Here is a 20850-nt window from a genome sequence, read left to right on the forward strand (position 1 = left end):
CTACGCATGACTTATGGCAGTGATGATGATGATTAAGACAACCTATGGAGGAAAAATTCAGGAAATAACTTATTTTCCAGCCTTGTTCAGTCAAAAGGTGAGCAGCATTCCCTGCTGCTTGGAAAGCTTGGGCTTTGCTACACCACTGAGATCACCGAGCACAGGCTTCTCTGAAGATCTGTTCCTTTCCTGCTGTGACCTGGTTGCTGTCTGGCGCAACATGGCAGAGTGTCAAAATAGTAGCATATGCTAGAAAATATCCATAATTCATCCCATGCCTCCGCTGTCAGGCATTTTGTGCATGTTCATTTGGTTTTTCTTTTAACAGCATATGTCATGTAGAAACATCATGGGCTGTGAAATTCAGGTTCCCTTTTTGGACAAGTTTAATTCACTGTTTCCAAGATTTGTGATCTTGTAGAAGTTGGCATTTTCCTCCATTTCTTAAGCTTATCTTTTGGGACACAGATCAGAGAAATTAAATTCTCAACTGCTGTCTCAAGGGCACAGACTTAGGACTTGCTTCATCTCTGTTCCTGAATTCACTTGCACCACGACAGGAGCACCGTCACCTCTATAAAGACGACTGACCTTCCCTTTGCATTGGCGCAGCCTCTTGTGCACCTGCTGCCATGTCACGTCTCCTTCTCTGAGTCCCTCTTGTCCCCATGCCACTGGCAGTCAAAGTCACTCTCGTGGCAGTGCACCCACAAGTTTTGAGGTTTTCGAATGAGCATCAGGAAGTATTGAAATTGAAGTATTCACTCCCTTAGGCCAGGTGGTAACATATACTGTGGTCAGCTGAGACAAGCTGCCTTGGCCCTCACAAGGAAGGTAGACTGGTCCTGGTCCTGTTTTCCTGGGGGCACTGAGCTCGTGAGGCAGCAAACTCTGTGGCACACAGCACTCGCAATTCAATGTACCTGAAAGGTTACATGATTTTTTATCACTGGACCTATTCCTGTTCTCATTTATTTTGTGGCCCCAGATGTAACAGAAAGGAAGGAGATAGGCAGAGGGTTATATGCTGGGAGACCTTGGTTATGTCACCTGGGAGAAGGCACTGAACTGCAACTCTTAAAATTCCCACTCAGCTGCTGCCTTACAAGGGAAGTGTCAAGGCTTTATAGGTACTGGATATTGATACAAATTCTCAGCTTAGGGAATTTAATATATTTTGTACTGTATATACCTGCTTGTGCTCAGGTCTTCCTCTGCCTGAATACCTCAGCAAATATTTCATGTATAAAGTCAGTCAGGTCCTGAGGGGTTTCATCTGATGACTTTCAAAGCAGTGTTTTAGGGACCTGGTTCGAGCACTGTGTTGAACAGCAGGGACAAAGCTGGAAGCACAGACTCCCAGCTTCAGCCTTTGCTTTTCACATGAAACAGGTACTGAATGACATTGAATGAAAAACAAGATCCTCCCAGACATAAGACTAAACCTTGGATTACAGATTTATACTTGCCCTCATGCTCTCTTTCACTGGTGAAAAAATTTTGCATTAATGTTTCTGCACAATCAAGCCACTTCAGCAGCTCAATGGAAGTCAGTCCCCTCCTCATCCCAGCTGTAGTCCAGCATTTGAGTTGGATTAGTTAGTGCAGAAAACCTGTGCTCAAAGGGGAGGGCTTGACTCCCAGGCCCCATACTCTGAAAGGGGACCATAAGCAGCTGGGAGTGGGGCAGCAGTTGTGAGTAACGGCTTCCTCCAGGTAATTGCAAATTTTAGGTACTGCCAAGAAAATCCATGGGTCTTCCAGGAGCAGCCTTGCATGCCAAGGTATCATCCAGTGACCGTCCACAGTAAGTGCTATTCTTTGGGAGGATCTCCCTGCCAGTAATGCCGTGCTGAAACACCTGAAGTCCCAGACTCTGGTGTATCCAAGTGCCTTGGCATGCTCTTCTGGGGAGATGATTCAACCATACCTGGCATGACAAAGGAGGGCGAAAAAAAAGATTACTTGATCATTGGGCATTACTTGATCATCTCTGGGCTCCAGCCCTTCATTGCTCTCAACTGCAATGTGATATTATCTGTCCTGTTATGGTGTTTATTTAGACAGTGTGTTTTAGGGGATCAGGGCTTTATTACGTAGATATACAGTTTCTGTGTTCTGGTGTGAACTTCTGGGTGTTTCTGTGTTACACGTGAGAATAAATATAAGAAACCTTAAAGTTCAGTCTTCTCAGCCTCCTGAATATCTGTATGTGGTAACTTCGCAATTTCTTTGTAGAGTTATTCACTTATTGTGCATTCAACAAGGTCGCAAATAATCTGCAGCCTTGTGCCTCTCCACACCAAGCAGATTACACAAAAATATTGTGTAAAAAGGGATGTTCAAAATAATTCCCCTCTGAGAGAGCTCTGTAGAGGGGAAAAAAGAACTTTCCAGTATGGACTCCAGTTTGAGAGGTCCCTTTGTGATCCTTGATTTTGCAGTAATAAAACCTGAGAGCTGTTTTCCATCCTTTCATTTACACATTTTTATCATGCACAGCATGATGCTTATAAACTGGACCATAGCCACAGTGAGAACTCCTGAGGGGAGGATAAGTGCCCATTTTCCTAATAATAATAATGCCTTTTCTGGCTTCCAGAAAATTCATCTCCCAGCAACTACACCATTTCCTATTAGCTGTGTAACAGTTTATGGTGTTTCAGCTAAATACGTAGTGTTTCTGGAGAAACTGGAAGATTTACGCTAATTCAGTAGTGCTCATACATTAATGTTCTCTGTGCCTTTTTAGGTGAAATCTTCCTTGTAAATAGCCCCATTAATAGCTAGCAAATTGTGAGTTATCAGTATTTGGTTTCTTTTACCAGTGAGCTGGGTTTTGAGATGTGTGACTTCGGAAGTATGTGGCTCTTGAGAGCAGCGTGAAGATATGTTACGTGTGGTGACTGAATAGAGCAGAATGCAGCCTCCTGGCACAGCATCAGCAGTAGAAGAATGCCTATCTCCAAGATTTGGAAAGCACCCAAACAGATCTCAAGTTCCTCTCTTTTCCTGGAGGCAGTAACATCTCCTGGTTGAAGAGGTTACAAAACAGCAAACTGAAAGTAATGTAAAGTGCCCAGCCTGGTAAAAGGTGGAATAAGATCAGTCCTAGCCCAGGAAGAGGTGTGAGATTGTGATAGGAGGATATTGCGCAGAACTAATATGTGACTTTGTTTATAACTGCTGGGATCCCATCAGGTGCACAGTTACTGATTTAAAATCTAATACTTTTAAACTAAAACAAGTGACACTATATTTTGGGAAGGCCAGAATCCTTTGGTAACACTAATTCAAATGCTATCTCCAAAAGAGCAGAGTCTCAGGTATCAAATAAAGATATCCTAAGACATCCCAGTATCCAGCAACTGAGAACTGCCCAGTAAATCCCAACTGAACTACAACTAAGTATCGCTGTTGCCAGACTGTTGCTTACTAGTTGCTCTTATTTTGTATGTAAGGTGAAATATATAGAATCTAGTCTAGGTCCAGATATCACATTTGTCTGGTTTCCTAAAGGTTTTGTGCTGTTACTTCTGTTTTCAATCTTCTGAATCTTCTGGCATGTAGAAGATGTTAAGTGAGCCAAACTCTGCATCCAGTCTGGTCTTCACATTACACTCCATATCCTATGTTGTGGCTGGGTAACCATATGTAACCAAGCGGAGTCGTGTTATGCACTTGGGGTTACATCTTTTAACACTGGAGTCACAGTCATCCCAGAGATCTATATGCTAAATTAAAATAAATAAATAAATCCAATGAAGGTATAGCAATTTAATATAAAAAATGGGGGCATGTATGTGAACAAGTGACTGAAACTATGACCAAGTCATAACTGGTATTTCTGGTACAAACCCATTTTTAACACTTCTATTAGAAAAAAACAATGTGGCTAATTTTGTTCACATGCATAGTAATTGGACAAATGTGTTTAAGAGACACTAATAGTTGTTGATTCTGACATAGTTTGTGTCATTTCAGGGCAGAGACATAAATTTCCATCATTGTAAATGTGTCTTTGCTGCAAACTCATACATTTCTGCACAAAGTCTTTTTTTTTTTTTTTTAAAGTGAGTGTTAGCTGTTCTCTATTTTTTTTTTTTTTAATTCATCATGTAAGGGAGCCAAGCAAACAGGCAAAAAAAATTCTTTTGTTTCTGTGTATGTGTGCGGAACAGCATGAGTGGCATCTGCCTTAATTGGCCCTTTTGCTACGTTTGTGGAACACAAACGTGTGCATTCTTAAACACTGTACTGAGGGTCTAAATCTCTTGCTTAAAAACCAGTATAAAAAGAAACTAAAGAAATCAGTCCAAAGCCTCAGGGACGCCTCTGCCAAATATTTCCATATCTGTTGGTTCAGTTCTCATTGGAGAGGAGTGCATATGGACTTCACAGGAAACAAGAACAGTCTGGATAGCGGTGCGGACTACCATCAAAATGAAAGTTCAGCTCCACGTTGTACCCAGCTGGTTTGATCTTTTCCATTGTAATGGCTGAGCACTGTCTGTTTTCCAAAACCTGCTGCACAGATCAGAACCAGCAGACATCAGGTTGGGTTCTGTTTTTGTCCTTCCTGAGAACTTTCAGCCATGCTCATTAAAATTCCTGGAGTTCCTCAGATGTTGTGCGTGGAGCCACAAGGTGTTTCTGGGGAAAGTTCCATGAAAGGCTTCTAACAACAGGTACCTTGTGGGGCCACGAATCTTGCTGCCCCTTGCAGTGCAGTGAGTGGCAGTTGCCCTATTTCTTGGTCATGTTATCTTCTATTCCGCTTTTTATTTTTAATGGAACCTGCCTACCCTTTTCTAATCAGCAAGGCATCAAACCTACATTCTTACACAGAGACATGGTAATGTTATTGTAGAGAAAGGTTGTGTGTAGAGGAAAACTTCTTGTGCACCAGAATGCACCGAGTGAACACACAAAACACAGAGGATAGCTGATATATACGATATAAAAGCAATTAATTTTTGTTTCATCCATTAAGTAAAAGATAGGATTCTTTTTTTTTCATTTCTAAATTCATAAATGAATTTAGCTTGCTTTCCTAATATTGGATGCATAGGCTTTAGTCTGTTTTATTTTTTTAAATGGTGCTGACCATAGCAAGCATAAGAATGATACCTGTAAATATTGGGGAACTGCTAAAACTTGAAAATACTTTCACTAGAAACTACACACTTCTGTCTTTGCATTTACATATCGACTGTTCAAAGAGCCAATTCAGAATTTTATCCTGATAAATATTTCCAGGGGAGAGAAACATGTGAAAATAACAAACATATGTTAGCAGAGAGAATAACCAGTTCAGCAGTGTTTTCTTCTATGCATTTTGGTTTCTATCTAGGCTATTGCAATGTTAATTTTAGAAACTCTAGCCCAGCAACAGACACTTAGGAACAGAATGATGTACTGCAAGCAGCAAGAATTTTAACTGCAGACTATGGCTTTATTTTCTTATTTATAGCTCCCTTCACTTTGTTATGTTTTATGAAACATGTATCTTTGAGAGGGCCTGTCTCTGCTTTCCTGGCCAATGGACTTATCTCCAGATTGTATGCTGTTCGTTATCTTCAAATATTGCATTGTAAAAAGACAAATCATAAAACCTTGATGTTTGGTTTAAATGCCATGCAAACATTATTAAGAAACACTTAATTATCATTTTGTTTAACTTCCAGCAATGTTGGCTTTGTTTTTGTTTCTTTAATAAATGTACAATATTTTAGGAGAAAGCTTGAGGCAAACACAAAGGAGTATAAATGCTTACATTGGATCTGACAGGGGAATGACAAAGTCAGAGCTTAAAGATTTATTAGTGCTACACATTTTAATAAGCGAAATCTAATAGTATTAGTTGTTTGTTGAGGCTGAAGGTTTAAATATAGGTGGAGATTCACAACTTGTATAAGTTACTGTAGCTCTATTGTTTTTGATTGATTTCCCCAAAATGTGAACCCAGGCTCTGCTATTCATATTTTTTTGATTGCATAACAGTATTGCGTACATACACAACTCTCAACTCTGATTTCATTTTTTTTCTTTTTTCATGTTGTTTTATAAACACACTATACTTTATTGAAAACAAAAGATTTTAATTAGTATTAAAAAAAAAAAAAACAACCACACAGCCAAAACATATTAAATGGAAAATTATTGTTTTGCAAATCAATGAAAAATATCCAGTTTTGAGATCTTTTTATACTCAATGGCTATTTTTTTCTGAGATTAATCTTTATTTTAAAATGTCTAAGGTAAATATTTTCAGACTTTGGAGATGTGATATTCCAATGTTAAAAGTAGCATTTTGTTCAACAGCTATAAACTGCAACTGCAATAAAAAGAAAAAAAAAATATGACTGAAATTAATAATAATAAAAAAAAGTCTGTAATTGCCACCTGTTTTAGTTGTTTTCAATTTCTATTTAAATTCAGTTTGTTATAGTTTCTTAAACTATAAACCCCCCCCCCCCCCCCCCCCCCCCCATTGTTTTATTGGTTGGAAAACGTCTTAAAAAGATTAACAAAAAATCAGGAGAGAAAAAGAATTTCCCATCTACCTCTGTTTTCTCTGTTGACTTCAAAGTCCCCTAAGAAAGCCATACTTGCAGAAGTTATGGACATACACAGGATTCAAACTTTAATGTATGTCTACCCCAGGATGGACTGTGTTTAGTGCAAAATGAGACTAGGGGATTGAAAACTATTTCTAGGTGGCTTTTTTATTTCAATATTGATTCTTTAGGCAGAAAGCCCTTACATTTACATCTTGTTATTTAGACTCATAATAAAGAGGCAAGAGCAAAGAGATATTTCTTTCCTGTCTTCTCTGCTTTATACAAAGCCTCTTGTGCCTTTCTGCTTCATTTCCTTCACAGTGTCCTTAACTCTTTATTGCTTTTACTGCCAGTATTATGAATCACTTTTTCATATTCAACGTGCTCAGTCATTTTAATACAGTTATAATTGTAAGGTGCAAAATGTAAATCCCCATAATGTGTTGGAAGAAATATGTGTCAAAGTCCCTTTGTCATACTGACAGGTTATAAAACCAGACTGGCTCAGTTTAATCAGGTTTAAATTTTAATGACATAAGCAAAACTCAGACTAAAGTAGCTATCTTTCTGTTATTATTTCAGATCATTGCCACAAGTGAGAAACGTGTTATCATTTATTTATTGACTATATCATTTCAGAGCTATCTCTATCCTAACATCTCTTCTGGGAAAAGTGTTTTTTAGTCATTAAATGTTTTTCAGAGATGATCTCACTGCTCAAAGGTTATTTGTCCTCTTTTCTTTTTCCTTTACCCTTTGACCCTTATAGATGATGATAACTTTTGTCTTTTCACATTTCTTACATTTCTTTTCTCCAAGCTTCTCTTTTGTCTAGCCCTCTTTTTAGTTCTTATGTTGCTTGTCCTTCTCCATTCTCTGACCTTCTCTGTCTTTCTAGTCTTCTACAGCCTTCTTTTCTTTTATCCCTATGTTGTACAAACTCTTCTCTGACCTTCTCTTTCTCCTCCTGCCCCTATATTATTTGACCTTCTCTTTATCTATTTGTTTTATCCCAAAGCTCCCTGGACAACTTTTCACCAGCCTCCGTTATTTTTTAATTATTGTTTCACCAAAAAGTTCACTGATCTCTTCCTCCCCCCACCCCCCCAGTAATCAGAGTAATTGAAAACAAGGAAAAAAAAAAAACTCCCTAAAGTTTTGTGCAGACATTAAAGCTAAGAATGTTCAGCAACTTCATTAAAGCTTTTTCCTTTCTAAAGTTGCATTTCATAAAACCAAATGGCCTCCCTAAAGCCAGAAATTCATTTCTGTGACAGGAAATGAGATGCACCCCAGATAATAGTCCTGGATAGAATAAAGACTAAAGAAAGTCTGTTACATCACAGGAAGTGACTGTCACTTTATTTCCAAGGTGAGATTGACAGGGAGTAGGAAGAAAAATAGGGACTTTGGCCTGACGTCTCATACTCAGTTGTTTGTTTTCACACTTACATGCACCTGACTTCTTGCTGAATATTAGGATATGCAGAAAAATTCACACATTACTCATGTTGTTCAGAGGTATGATTCTTTCCTCACAGAGATCTTTATAAATCACAAATGACTAAGTGTAAGCCCCAAGATAAGTTGGGATAAAATTGCTCAAAAGACGAGACATGATAGGCTTAAAATACATTAATGTAAAGCTAAGTCTGCTAGACAATATTTTTCACATGAAAATAGGTGAAAAGTAGAGAGCAAGACAGTTTTATGCCTTGGGTATAAGCATCACTGACCTGGTGACTGAGACTTTATTACTATTTTGCTTTGGTTTTGACTGGATTATATATGTAAATACCAGGTCGTCAATGTCTTTGCAACAGAATACTATTCATAAAAAAAAAAAACGCCACCTATTAGACTTCTTAATTTCTAAGCTGGAGGTCTGTTCTAACATTTATAGCAACTTGGTCTTTGGCTAAAATTTAAAGTAGTCTATATATTTTTCTCTTATTTTGTGACAAAACTGCATATTTAACGTAGAGAAAGATGGGGAAATGAAAGGATGAGCTGTCCTCTTCAACATATTGAAAGGGGGCTGAAATCTCCGTGGTGAGTGTGTATACAGCATATGCCTATCACAAATACTCACTGTGGTGCCTACTTATCAAGATAGAGTGAGTCAGATTTAGCATCAGGAAAACATTTTTTTTTTTCATGGTGACAACACTTTTGACTTATTAAGAGGTATTCTTATTTTTAATTGTCTTCTAAGGTGTGTTGTTAATATGTGAGATTTACAATCTAATTGAATTTGCAGGATTGAAATCTGCAAAAATGTGCAGGAAACTCTGAGAGGGGAAAAAAAAAAAAAAAAAAAGCTGTATCATGCTTCCATGTTTTTGCGATTTAGCAGGTTTTTGGAAAACTAGGCTAAAAGCCTAGTGGGAGAGTGTAGCGTGAGAGTCTGTGAGAAATGGACAAGTAGATGCACAACTCTCATGCAAGTTGTATCTTTATTCAACAGGATACAGAGATGTTTTCCTTCCTGCTCCTTCTGTGTTTTCAAGTCAGGTTCGTGCTGCCCCTATTTGCACAGAGAGATCATAGATCTCATATGCTGGAGGGATGAGAAATTAATAAATAGCAGAGAGTGAAAGTGTTTGGTAGTGAGTGCAGTGCAATAAATCCTGTTGTCCCAATATTGAGTCACCTTCTGTCATTTATGCAAATGAAGTCCATTCTGGCCAAAGATGCAAACCTAGTTATAGATTATTTGGATAACACTTGCAAATGTTTGAACCTTTAGCTTTATCAGAATTTGAAGTTACCTTTAGCAGCAGGATATAGGATATTTTCCTGCAAGGTTAGCAATGCTGTGAGAACAAATATTGAACTCTGCTACATGAGAACTTTCCCAGATATTTGTTGGGAAGGTCATGAGGTTAAAGAGTGCACACATGGAAAATAATGTTTTGTAGAAAAATCAATCTATTTCAGACTTTGAAATTAATAGTTTGGAACTTATTTAGGTTTTAGATAATGGGCAAGCAGGTTTATGTAAATTATTTCATAAATTTATGTCAAATTCAGAACACTTACATGGAGAACTGTTTCCATATCCAAGGCCATGAACTCTAAATGTTAACTCAGTAGGTATTGTTATTTTCTGCTTGAGTTTTAGCATCAGCTTCACTGTAGCATATAGTATAGTTCAGAAAATGTGGATCGATGCTCTGTTTTCAATCAGCTATGTTTTCAAGAAGATGTTTGATCTTGACAAATGTAGGCAGTGTGAATCACTCTTATGTGTGTAAATGTATATGCATGTGTATATTTTTACCATTTGTCCCTTTCTTTCTTTTTCCAAAGGCATATTCTCTGCCAATTTTAAGGGCTCCAGAAACATAGCTCGATGCAGAAAATTGCTTGCAGCTCACAACAAAGACAAATTGTATTGATCCCATAAAATCTAAGATCAATGATGTAAATTTTTGACTGACATCTACCAGCAACACATCTACGTGTATGACAGCAAATACATTCTCGGGGGGTATGCTGGTAAAATACAATAATTAATTATAATAGTCAGATACTCAGTTCCTTATAGACTTTGACATTTTATTGCACATTTCATTTTAATTCCAGCAATTTTTAAAGTAACACATTTTTCAAAATTAGCAGGTTGAGATATTTAGTGCTAGAGTCTCTGTCAGTGTGCTGTACAGTCGGAGAATGTTAGTGTCTGAAGGGAGTGCCAACTGCTCCTGCCCCACTTAAAAAAAAAAAAAAAAAAAAAAAAAAAAAAAAAAAAAAGCTTGAAACCAAAGTTATCATTTGTCTTCAGAGGGTGGCTTCTAAACAGGTTTGAATTTCATACCTCGTATCCAGCAGGTCAAGCACTATATTTTCCATTTTGGAAATGTTGAGTTAGAGGGAAGGAGTCAGAAAAATTTCTAAACGTTGATTTGCAAGCTGTAGAGGATGCCACACAAGCCTTCCATAGTGACTATTCTGACTTATGAACTACTCAAGAATCTTTCCAATTTCTGAATAATGTCCTGGGTCTTCATTTTCTAAATTAACACACATCTAATGATATTCTCTGTGAGGTGCAATATCTACAGTTACAGTAAGAATCTTACCTTATTACATTTTAAATAATTTTCCAAATACTGATATAACGAAGAATGTTCACATAGAATAATAAAGAGAAACTAAGTATAGATGTAGCATGTCACCTCTGGTGGCTTTGACTGAAAATTTTCTCAGGATCCTTTTCTCAGGATCAGCTGTTCTAAACCAATGGTGCAGGCAGCTACATTTCACCTTGGAACTTGGGGAAAATGAACACTGGGGAAACTATGAACAATTACCAGTAGGGAGAATGTGACTTAAAGTTAGTCCTTGCTTGTGATTACAGTAGCATGTTTGCTAAATGTGACACACCTTAATGGAAGTCATAAAGATGTGCTATACCTATGCTTCCGTAACAACTCAGCCCTTTCCGAATGCCTGAAATGCTCCACATTAGAAATCCCAAGTCTGAAATAGCATGACAGATTTACTATGTGTTAGAGAGCATGTACAGCCTAAAGTCTCTGTTCAACCTGTTACAAAAAGAGCTTTACTATGAATCTCTACCTGTGTTTATTTTATGGACATATGCTTATACATGCATCCTCACAAGAACAGGAGATTACAGTTTTATTTATTTTACCCAACACAAGTTCAATGTATTGAAAGTACTCAAGTATTTCTTTTCTTTTTGTTTTACAAATGACTGAAAAATATTTGAATACATGCCTTAATGAAACAGAGCAAATTCAAAATTGCTGAATGGATTAAGCTGACATTCTGAGACTCACCTTTTTTTTTTTTTTTTTTCCTGACCTTTTATTGCACAATCAGTCTTTAAATGATTGTTTTACTTTTAAAAATGGTATTTATGCTAGAAAAAAAAAAAAAAAGTTTATGGAACAGTCATAGAGCTTGAATCCATTTCTTCTTTACATGTCCACCTAGTTGGTGTATTCATTACATATAAATATGTAATATTTATATTTGATAGTTTAACATTTGATAGTTTAACTGAGTGGGAAAAAAATGAAAGAATTCGTGTGGAATTTACTGTACAAGAACTTGAAAATGCAGTATATCTTGCATATATTATTTTTGAATTGATATTAACTATTAGTTTTTCTCAAAACTGAATTTCCAGATCAATACTGGGAATAACAAAGGTAACTGTGTTTGTCACACCTAGTTTTTACCACTGTATATCAATATAACTAATCACTGGCAGGATATTGGAAATTGTTGACGTATTGTTATTCCAAAGGTGACAAAATAAAATACTTCTTGCCAATTTTTGATTTGTTTCCCTGATGAGCTTAGTAAACATTCCTGCAAATAGAAAGTCCCAATTGGTTTGAGTCACTGGTCTCAAATGATCCATCAGTGTTGTGGTGGCAGAGGCAACACGCTCAGAGTAAGTCTTCATCAGATGTGCCAGCCGTGGATCCCAGAGCTTCAGAGCTAAAAAAGCAAGGTTTTTCACCCTGGGCAATGGTGCTCCTGTAGCTTGGTGCCTCATGGTCCACAATGTCACGGATGACAGCTACAGGGACTCTTACCCACAGCTGGGCCACCCTCAGCACCCTGCTGCTGGCGTCAGAGGAAAAAATAAAATTAAATAGTGTGTCAACACCCAGTCCTCTTAAATTGAATTAAAGTTCACACTGAGGACAAGGAATCCATGTATCATGTAACAGGACAAACTTTGTCTGTGTGGCATATCTGATTTTATTATCAAAGGTGATCAGATCCTGCCTTGTCTCATTTAATTTCTTCTTATTTGTGACCAAGAATTTGGGCAATCAATTCCTGTCAAGTGAGATAGCATCTGAAACATGCCACCTATGCAGCAATTACTTGGAAGTTACTTCTTCATATTTGCTTTGCTTGTTTGAATCCCCATGGGATGAACCATCACTCCAAAGTTCATGGAAAATGAACATACTGGATGTGAGTACCTTTAAAGATTTGCTTTCAAATTTTCAATTTAATTTCTCTGGCTTAAATTTCTAGCTTGTAAGTAGTGTATGGTAATTTATTTAGTTTGCAAGACTGATTTGTGATTATTTTTTTTTTTTTGATGGCTCTTGAGGGAAATAAAAGGTCTATAAAATACAAGTTATATATGTAGTTTGAGCATTATAAGTGTGCAAAAGAACAAGGCTTGGTTTCCATTTACTACTTGCTGACTAGGAAGCACAATGCTGTAACAGCCTCAATGGGAAGTGTTTATAGGCATGTATTTGTACTGCAGTGTGTGATCATTTACCCATTTGGCCTTGCAGGGTAGGGTGGGAGAATCTCTATTTCTTCATGATTTAGTCAAGTGGATGTTCATTTCCTTCCTGGGAGCAAGGTTTAAAAATCTTTTACCAGGAGGTTGTTTGCATAATAAAACACAGGCAGTTTTCTGGAAGGGAAGTGATTATATAAACTGATTATGATCTGTGTGCTGCTGCTTATAGGAGTTTTGTTCCATGGTGGTTTTTTGTTTTGTTTTTATTTTGATTAAAGAACCTAATCCTAGCAGTCTAAGGCTTGTGTATGTCACAAAGACTTGGAAATGATTTGTATACATATTTTCTTATGAAAGGAAATGGTAAATAAATATCACATTATGCTGTTTCAAGAGATTTTTCATTGTGGCATTAATTAACAGTGAAACATCTGCTATAAATTTGAGTACTGTCCCTGTTGCTATATCACCACTGCCTTAAAGTTTTGCATCTTCAGAAAGGTTCCATTTGTGAAATTATTTTAAAGGGAACAGAGATGTTGTTTCTGTGAAATGATGTCCGAGGCAGTAAGTAATTTTGTGCCATGGATATATAGTGATTCTGAGCACAGAATATGAGATGCTATTGGAACACTATCTTGGACTCTCTGGGACACATGTACGTGTATATGTATGCGTATATATATATACTTATATATACATGTATACCTGCACACTTGTATGAGAGCTGGCCAAATAGCAATTCAACCTCTGGTTCTCCTGACATCGCAGGTATTTGCATAGCATTAGGAAACAGAATTTTTCAATCCAGCACTTCTTTCACTCACAGCATCTTCTGGTACTACAAGAACTGCCAAAGCCCAAAATAATGCCTGTGGAAATAATGCTGTTTTGCCTTTGAGAGTGACTGTCTAATTCAGATAATTTTTAGGGTTTCTAATTGAACAGGTAGCCTCTGAATGTCTGGCTATTCCTGTAGGTATCAAACAAAATTAATTTTGGTGGCATTCAGCAGGGGCAATATCATTGAAAAAACGTGACTGCATTCAAATTTTACCTCTATGTTAAGTCCCATAAGAAAAAAAAATATAGTTTTTTGTTTGTTTTTTGTTTGTTTGTTATTTTAGAAGTACCTAGTCCTAATTGCTTGTGTTCTGTGGGGAAGTGCATGTAATAAGGCTGCATGGGAAACAGATGCAGGGGGAATTTCCTTCATGTTTCTTCAGGTAACGGTGAGAGTTGAATTTACCTGTGTAAATTGATGCTTCAAATGCTGAAGCCCAATTTCCCACTCAGCAGTTTCATCAGAAATGTTTCCCCGTATACCTGCTCTGAAATTTCAGAACTATTACCATCTCATATGCTTTGTCTTTAGCTCAGACTATCAGGACTTTCTCAGCTAAGGGCAGCCCTTAGCAGATCCATCAGTGGAGATACCTATCTGAAAAGGGACAGAGGAAGAGGAGAGGCACTTGGAGATGGAGTTTCTAGCTTCATTAGGTTTCCTGACTGATAGAAATGGAGGGGAAAAGACTGTCATCCTGTCTTTATCCAGATCTGTGTGTGTGTGTTCATTTGTGAAGATGTCCTGTGTGAAGGAAAAATCTTCCTTGAGAACTCTCAGAAGAGAGATACTAATCTTTTCTAATTATTCTTGTAGGAGAGAATAATTTTCTTCTTCCCGCAGGGTGGAGTCAGGAAAAATCAAGTCAGAGTACCAGCATCCAGGTTTCTACTATTCTGTACCATACAGTCTCATGCTTAAGAATGTAGTAAAAAGCCTTTCACTTCATTAGCAGCAGCTTCTTGGGTACTTCCAGTCCCAACATCTAGCCCCTCCCTAGTCTAGTAATTATCTCCAGTTATACTGGAACTGTTACTAGGACTATTAGCAAATGGGAAAAATTGTATTTGATTCCAAGTTTCACACAGATTTTAAAAACACCTCAGTTCTTTGTTATTCAGAAACAATCAATTTTTTCTGATCCCACAAGTGTGCAATAGTAAAGGGAGAATGATTGTAACAAAACAACATAAAATATTCAACACAAATTTATCTGCTTGCAGAGATTTAAAATAAATGTTCATTTGTATATCCTGTACTGGCATTGCTTCTGGAAGCAATTTTCTTGAATCTGGTGAGACTGAGTGGAGAAGAAAGGCAGCAGTTAGGTAGGTAAATGTTTGTGCATTTCTGATGGAAGTAAAAGCAAATTCAGAATATGTGCAAATGTTCATGAAGGATTAAGGAAGCTCAAGGTAACTGCTAACAGGGGCATTAGAATTTAATTTTTACTGTGAAAATCTAACAAATGGCTCTTCTTTACCAGTAACAGGGGACAGCACAAGCCCTTCTACTCCTACCTGTAGCCCCATAACTAATTCAAATAAGCCTTGTAGGTTTTGATCAATGGCACAGCCTTGAAATAAGCATATGACAGATGACTTGTAAATAAACAGCCTGCAAGTCATTCTCTGAAATATTCACTTTTTTTTGTGTCTGTTGTCTTAGCTATTCAAAGTCTATTAAACTTATGGATGTTTTAATGTTATTTAAACACACTAGTCTTAATCTGCTGTCACTAGGAAAAAAAAAAAAAAAAAAAAAAAAAGAGTACTCATTAGCAAGAGCTAAAACCTCTTTACAACCCTAGTGTTTAATTTTATCCTCAACAATACCTTTCCAATATGTGTCATGTGCTGACACAAGCAAGAGTTGTGGGAACGTTCCTCCTGGGACTAAAATGCTTTAGACAGAAGATTGGTCTTCTTTGTGTGTAATAAAAACAAAGGAACACAATGTCTAATCAAGCATTTACTTGTTTTTTCTAATAGATTTCCATTTTACTTAAAAACCCTTTCATCAACTTTTCATTTATGATAGGAGCTAAATATAGGTAACTGTGATGATACATCCTTAAAAGTACTGCAGACCAACCCTACAAAATCCCTCCAGTGCCTTGGAAAGGGATAAAATATTCCAGCACCAGAGAAGTTAATTCTCAGGTAATTCAGAAATAAACTGTGGCTGTTCCTATATTGAAATTGCCCAGTCCTCAGCACTTCAGGGATATTACTCATTGAAACACATAAATAGGTTTAGCTTGGCTGCTTTAGTTTACAGTATGTAAACAAGGGTTTAGGTAAGGACCTGCTTCCTCCAGCAGTGTATTTCTCTAATGTGTAGCAGGTGAGGTCATCATCCCTGGGCTGCATAGGGGAGGTGACAAGCCCCATACAAGGATCAGGAGCTGCTAGTTCTAGGGTACCAAGGCAGAAGTGCAACATGGGAACACTTGCAGAGCTTTGCTGAGCAGGCTTTAGCTGAATTGGTGGCCAAGAGCAGCAGGGAAGGAGACAGCAAACAAAAAAACATTAAGCACCCTGCTGTGGCTGATGCTCCAACAGATATCCCTGTGGCTTCAGTAGGAATTTGAGGTGCAGAAGGATTCCAAGGCTGTGTCTGAAGAAAATTAAATAAATTTATAACTACAAAAAGATCAAATAAGGCATATACCTCTATAACTAACTGCTGAACATGCTTTAATTATTGCTTTTACTTAAACAATCCTAAAACAAAGCCAGAAATGTTCTATGTTCATTGATAATATGTCTGTGCACTTTCAGATTTGAGGGTTTTTAACATATTTTTCCATTTTTGTTGGACTGGAACATAACTTTCAATTCAGATGGGGAAGAATATGCTTAGAAATACATCTAAATAATTATCTTTTAAGTTCATTTATTTTTGTTAAAATAATATTATACATTTATAAGAATTTAAATTTAATCTTATTGTTATGTAAATATAATGATACAAATATTTTCAGATGGATCCACTTATCAGTGGATTGACGCAGTCAGTACTTCTTAGGTCCAATGGACACAGCTATGTTTTCTGAAAAGACTAGCTCTGTTTCTTGATAAATAGCATTTGAGAAATATGAAAGAGAAAAACAAGAAAGGGTGTGTTCTTTCTTTCTTTTTTACTTTCTCACAGGCAAATACTGTCTTGAAATAGAATTGTAACTTCACGCATAAACTAACGACGACAATAAAAGCAGAATAATGTCTCTCCTGACTGCCTGCTTAACTCATTTTGCAGTTTCAGAAGTTTTCTTCTAATTATTGGAACATAAGAACTCTGAGTAAAGGATTTAGGCAATGCTAACTCATCTGGATTTTAGCAGATTTTCACTCTGCTTAGATTTTATAAATACTATTTTAATTAAAATAGATTATATTGGAGATTATTGGATCAGTAGATTACTAGAATTTATCATTCTTAAACCTCTTGAATCTGTAGATGCATAGGTAATTCATAAAAGGGAAATTAAGAAAATACAGAAAAGGAAATAATTTACCTCATAATGTACCTAATAATGTCAATTTTATACTGTGATTGTCCAGATCAGGTAGTATATGAATGTTTTTATTACTTTTACAGCAGTAATGCAATAAAGACCATACTTCTCTAAGAAATACCTTAAGATAATCAAAATAATAAGAACAAAAAATAGTTTTCAAGTTGGAAAATGGAGTAAAAATCTGGTAAATGCAAGATAGTGTAAGTAATACCGCATGTTCTGTTTGAAGGATTCCATCGTGTGTTCTGTGCATTCTTAAAAATGCAGGATAGGCCTTAAGAAAAAAAAAATACTCTGTGTATTGGTAGCAGTTAGAAAGGTAACGTGGAGAGCATTAAGATACATAAGGTATGGTTATAGAGCTTGGTGTCCCTGCAGAGAGAGAGGGGAGGGAGGTGACTTAGTGGGCTGCATCCAAGGGTGCCACGGGAGCTGGTCAAAGTCACTTTGAGACTGCTCTCTGTTATTTATGAAGAGGTCCCCGATAACTAGAGGAAGATCCATCTTGACAGACAGTCTGAAGGATGATCTAGGAAATTTCACAGTGTTCCAACTTGCTTTCTTCCCCAAAACATTAAGGAGAGTCCTCTTAGAGCATGTCTGGGAACATGAAGAAGGTGACTGAGAACAATCAGCTGGTGCACAAGAAGATGGAGTGAGGTTCCTTGCAGTGGTGCACAAGAAGATGGAGCAAGGCTCCTCCACAGTGGTGTAAGGACAAGGCATTAAATCAGGAGAGGATCTGCTTTATATAAGGAAAAACGTTTTCACCAAGAAGACAGTCCAGCAGTGGAATGGACTGTGAAGTCTCAGGCCTTGGAGGTTTTCAAGACCAGACTGTGTAAAGTCCAGAGAAACCTGGTCTGATTCCCACAGCTGACATTGCTCTGGGGGTTGAATTGGAGAGGTCCCTGATTCTGTGATTCTGTGTAAGATAGAGAGTGGTTGAAGGAGTCTGAACAGATACATTTCCTATGAAGATGTTGTACGAAAAGAATTAATGATGCTTCTAGAAACAAGCAAAGGTAGAATTTTCTTATGTAGTGTTTTAGTGCATTGGTGGCCAAAGGGCAATCTGGAGGAAAAGCAGGTAACAAGAAGGTGAAAAACAAAACAGCTAGTTGTGCAGATGTTGTCTCAGTCTAATCTGCTGTGTGAGGAGAAATAGCTTTCAAGTACAGCCTGTGAGTTACTTCTGATGTGACTTCTGGTAATTTTTTTAAATTGCTTCTAAAATGGGTATGCTTAATTCAGCTGTAATTTTCAAGAAAACTTTCTCCATGGGTTGTGAAGCCAATGTATTAGTCACCTAAAAAGGTTTTTAAAACCTTCAAAATTTTGTACGGTCTGGATTTTACTTGTGTTATTATAACAACTCACTTAAAAACCATCTGAGTGATTTTTAAAAAGGCTGTGGAGCTCTGAGTGAAAAAGGATGGCTATGATGAGCCTTCTCCAATGGGAAGGGAAGATGTTCCACGGAGTAGATGATCTTCTGTGAGCAACAGGGCTACATTTAAGATGGGAATGGAAAAGTCTTGTGCAGGTTTATGAAGGTGAGAGGCTCGGGAGATGAGCATACGCATTTGCCTTTGGGATAGTCAATATACACTTTGTTACTGTATATTAAACACCTTTAATTGAAGATGTTATATATTTTTCTTTGTCAAAGTGCTTAGGCTAAAGGAGGAAGAAATAGGATTTGGAGTGTTTGGCTTTCTGTGCATAGAGGCCATGAGGCTGGAGATAGCAAAGCAACAACTGGAACTAATAATTCCTGCCAGGCCCGAGACTGCGATTCTGTGACTTCACAGTATATGGTGGTCACTCAGGTTTCAAAAACTTCAAAAGGAGCCCATTAGTGGATTCATAGCTGGATTGTGACAGGCTGATACAACAGAGCACAACTTTCTTTGGAGCAAGGAAGATGTGAACAAGTTGTAAAAGTATGCTGGGTTGTTGTGAAGCTCAAAAGGTAGGATTGCGGGTAGCGTAGGGCAAATTATGTAAATGAAAATGACTGTCTCAGTCAACATACCATCACATCAGAGTTAATCAAAGTATACTTCAAATTTACTTTACTTAAATATAGCCATTTAATGCAGTAGGAACAATTCTGAAGTCAAAGAATAGTGGAGGCGCCATTTTTCAGAAGCAGCAGTGTTGTTCTTTAACCTCCCCAAAGATCTTCGCCTCCTCATTCCTCTTCTCATATTTTCTGGCATCTTGTTGATCATCTTGTCCAGAGAAGGGCAACAAAGCTGGTGAGGGGTCTGGAGAACAAGTCTTACGAGGAGCGGCTGTGGGACCTGGGCTTGTTCAGCCTGGAGAAGAGGAGGCTCAGGGGAGACCTTATCACTCTCTACAGGTACCTTAAAGGAGGCTGTAGCAAGGGGGTTGGTCTATTCTCCCACGTGCCTGGTGACAGGATGAGGGGGAATGGGCTAAAGTTGGGCCAGGGGAGTTTTAGGTTGGATGTTAGGAAAAACTTCTTTACCGAAAGGGTTGTTAGGCATTGGAATGGGCTGCCCAGGGAAGTGGTGGAGTCACCATCCCTGGAGGTCTTTAAAAGATGTTTAGATGTAGAGCTTAGGGATATGGTTTAGTGGAGGACTTGTTAGTGTTAGATCAGAGGTTGGACTCGATGATCTTGAGGTTTCTTCCAACCTAGAAATTCTGTGATTCTGTGATCTTTTAAAGAGGAGAAGTAGCACAGTGGGAAGGGGGAGGCAGCAGAATAGGGCAAGGGAATTAGGAAAGAGAAAGAAAGTCAGGCAAGAGGCTGCGACTTAAGACATTTGACTCTTCTGCTTGGCTGTGGATTATCTGAAGAACCCTTGGAAGTCTCTTGCCTTTTGTTGTGCCCCATCTGTATAATGACACCATTGTACTACATTACTTCACAGACAAGTTGTAAGGATAAATACGCTTATGATTAAGAAGTACTGAGGTCTTACATGTGTAAATAATGAGACAGGTAGGAAAAATGACCACAATAGAAAGAAAACAAGAAAAAAAAAAGTGATCGCAATTATGTTAAAATAATACAAGTACATAAACTCCTATTTCATATACAAGAAAAAAATTGATTTATCAGCTCACAGAAACTGTACAGTCTTTGCCAACTCTTTTTTTTTTTTTTTTTTTTTTTCGTTCTAAACTACTAAACATCGCCTTAATATCTCTTTTGCCTTTCATGAAACTCTCTCTGCACCAGAGGGTCTGTTCCAAAATACTGAATCCCAAACCCTCATTCCTCTGCTTTTGACCAGAGGATAATATCCTCAGGAAGTATATAATCTATTATTTACAGAATGAATAGGTGGCAGAAGTTATTTGCCTATTGGACAGTTACAGTTTACTGAGAATGTAAAGCTGATCATCAGTAAAAATGAATTTTCTAATCTATTTTAACTGCTACTGAATATTCTATAGTTTTGTTTGTTTTGAGGGGCTATTCTTCATTTAATTTTATACATGCTCCGTATAACTGTGAGACTGCTTAGGTTTTCCCCTTATAATTTTTACAATGTTCTTACAATTTGACTGTTTTAATAGCATAGTCAGACAGTTCCTTGCAAAGTTTTGATGATGATTGTTTGCCCTTACAAAATTGTTAATAGTTTCTGCTTATAAATACTGGTCATTTTAAGTCTGTTGTTGCAAA

This window comes from Aythya fuligula, chromosome 6, assembly GCF_009819795.1.
Source record: "Aythya fuligula isolate bAytFul2 chromosome 6, bAytFul2.pri, whole genome shotgun sequence".
NCBI classification, from domain to species: Eukaryota; Metazoa; Chordata; class Aves; order Anseriformes; family Anatidae; genus Aythya; species Aythya fuligula.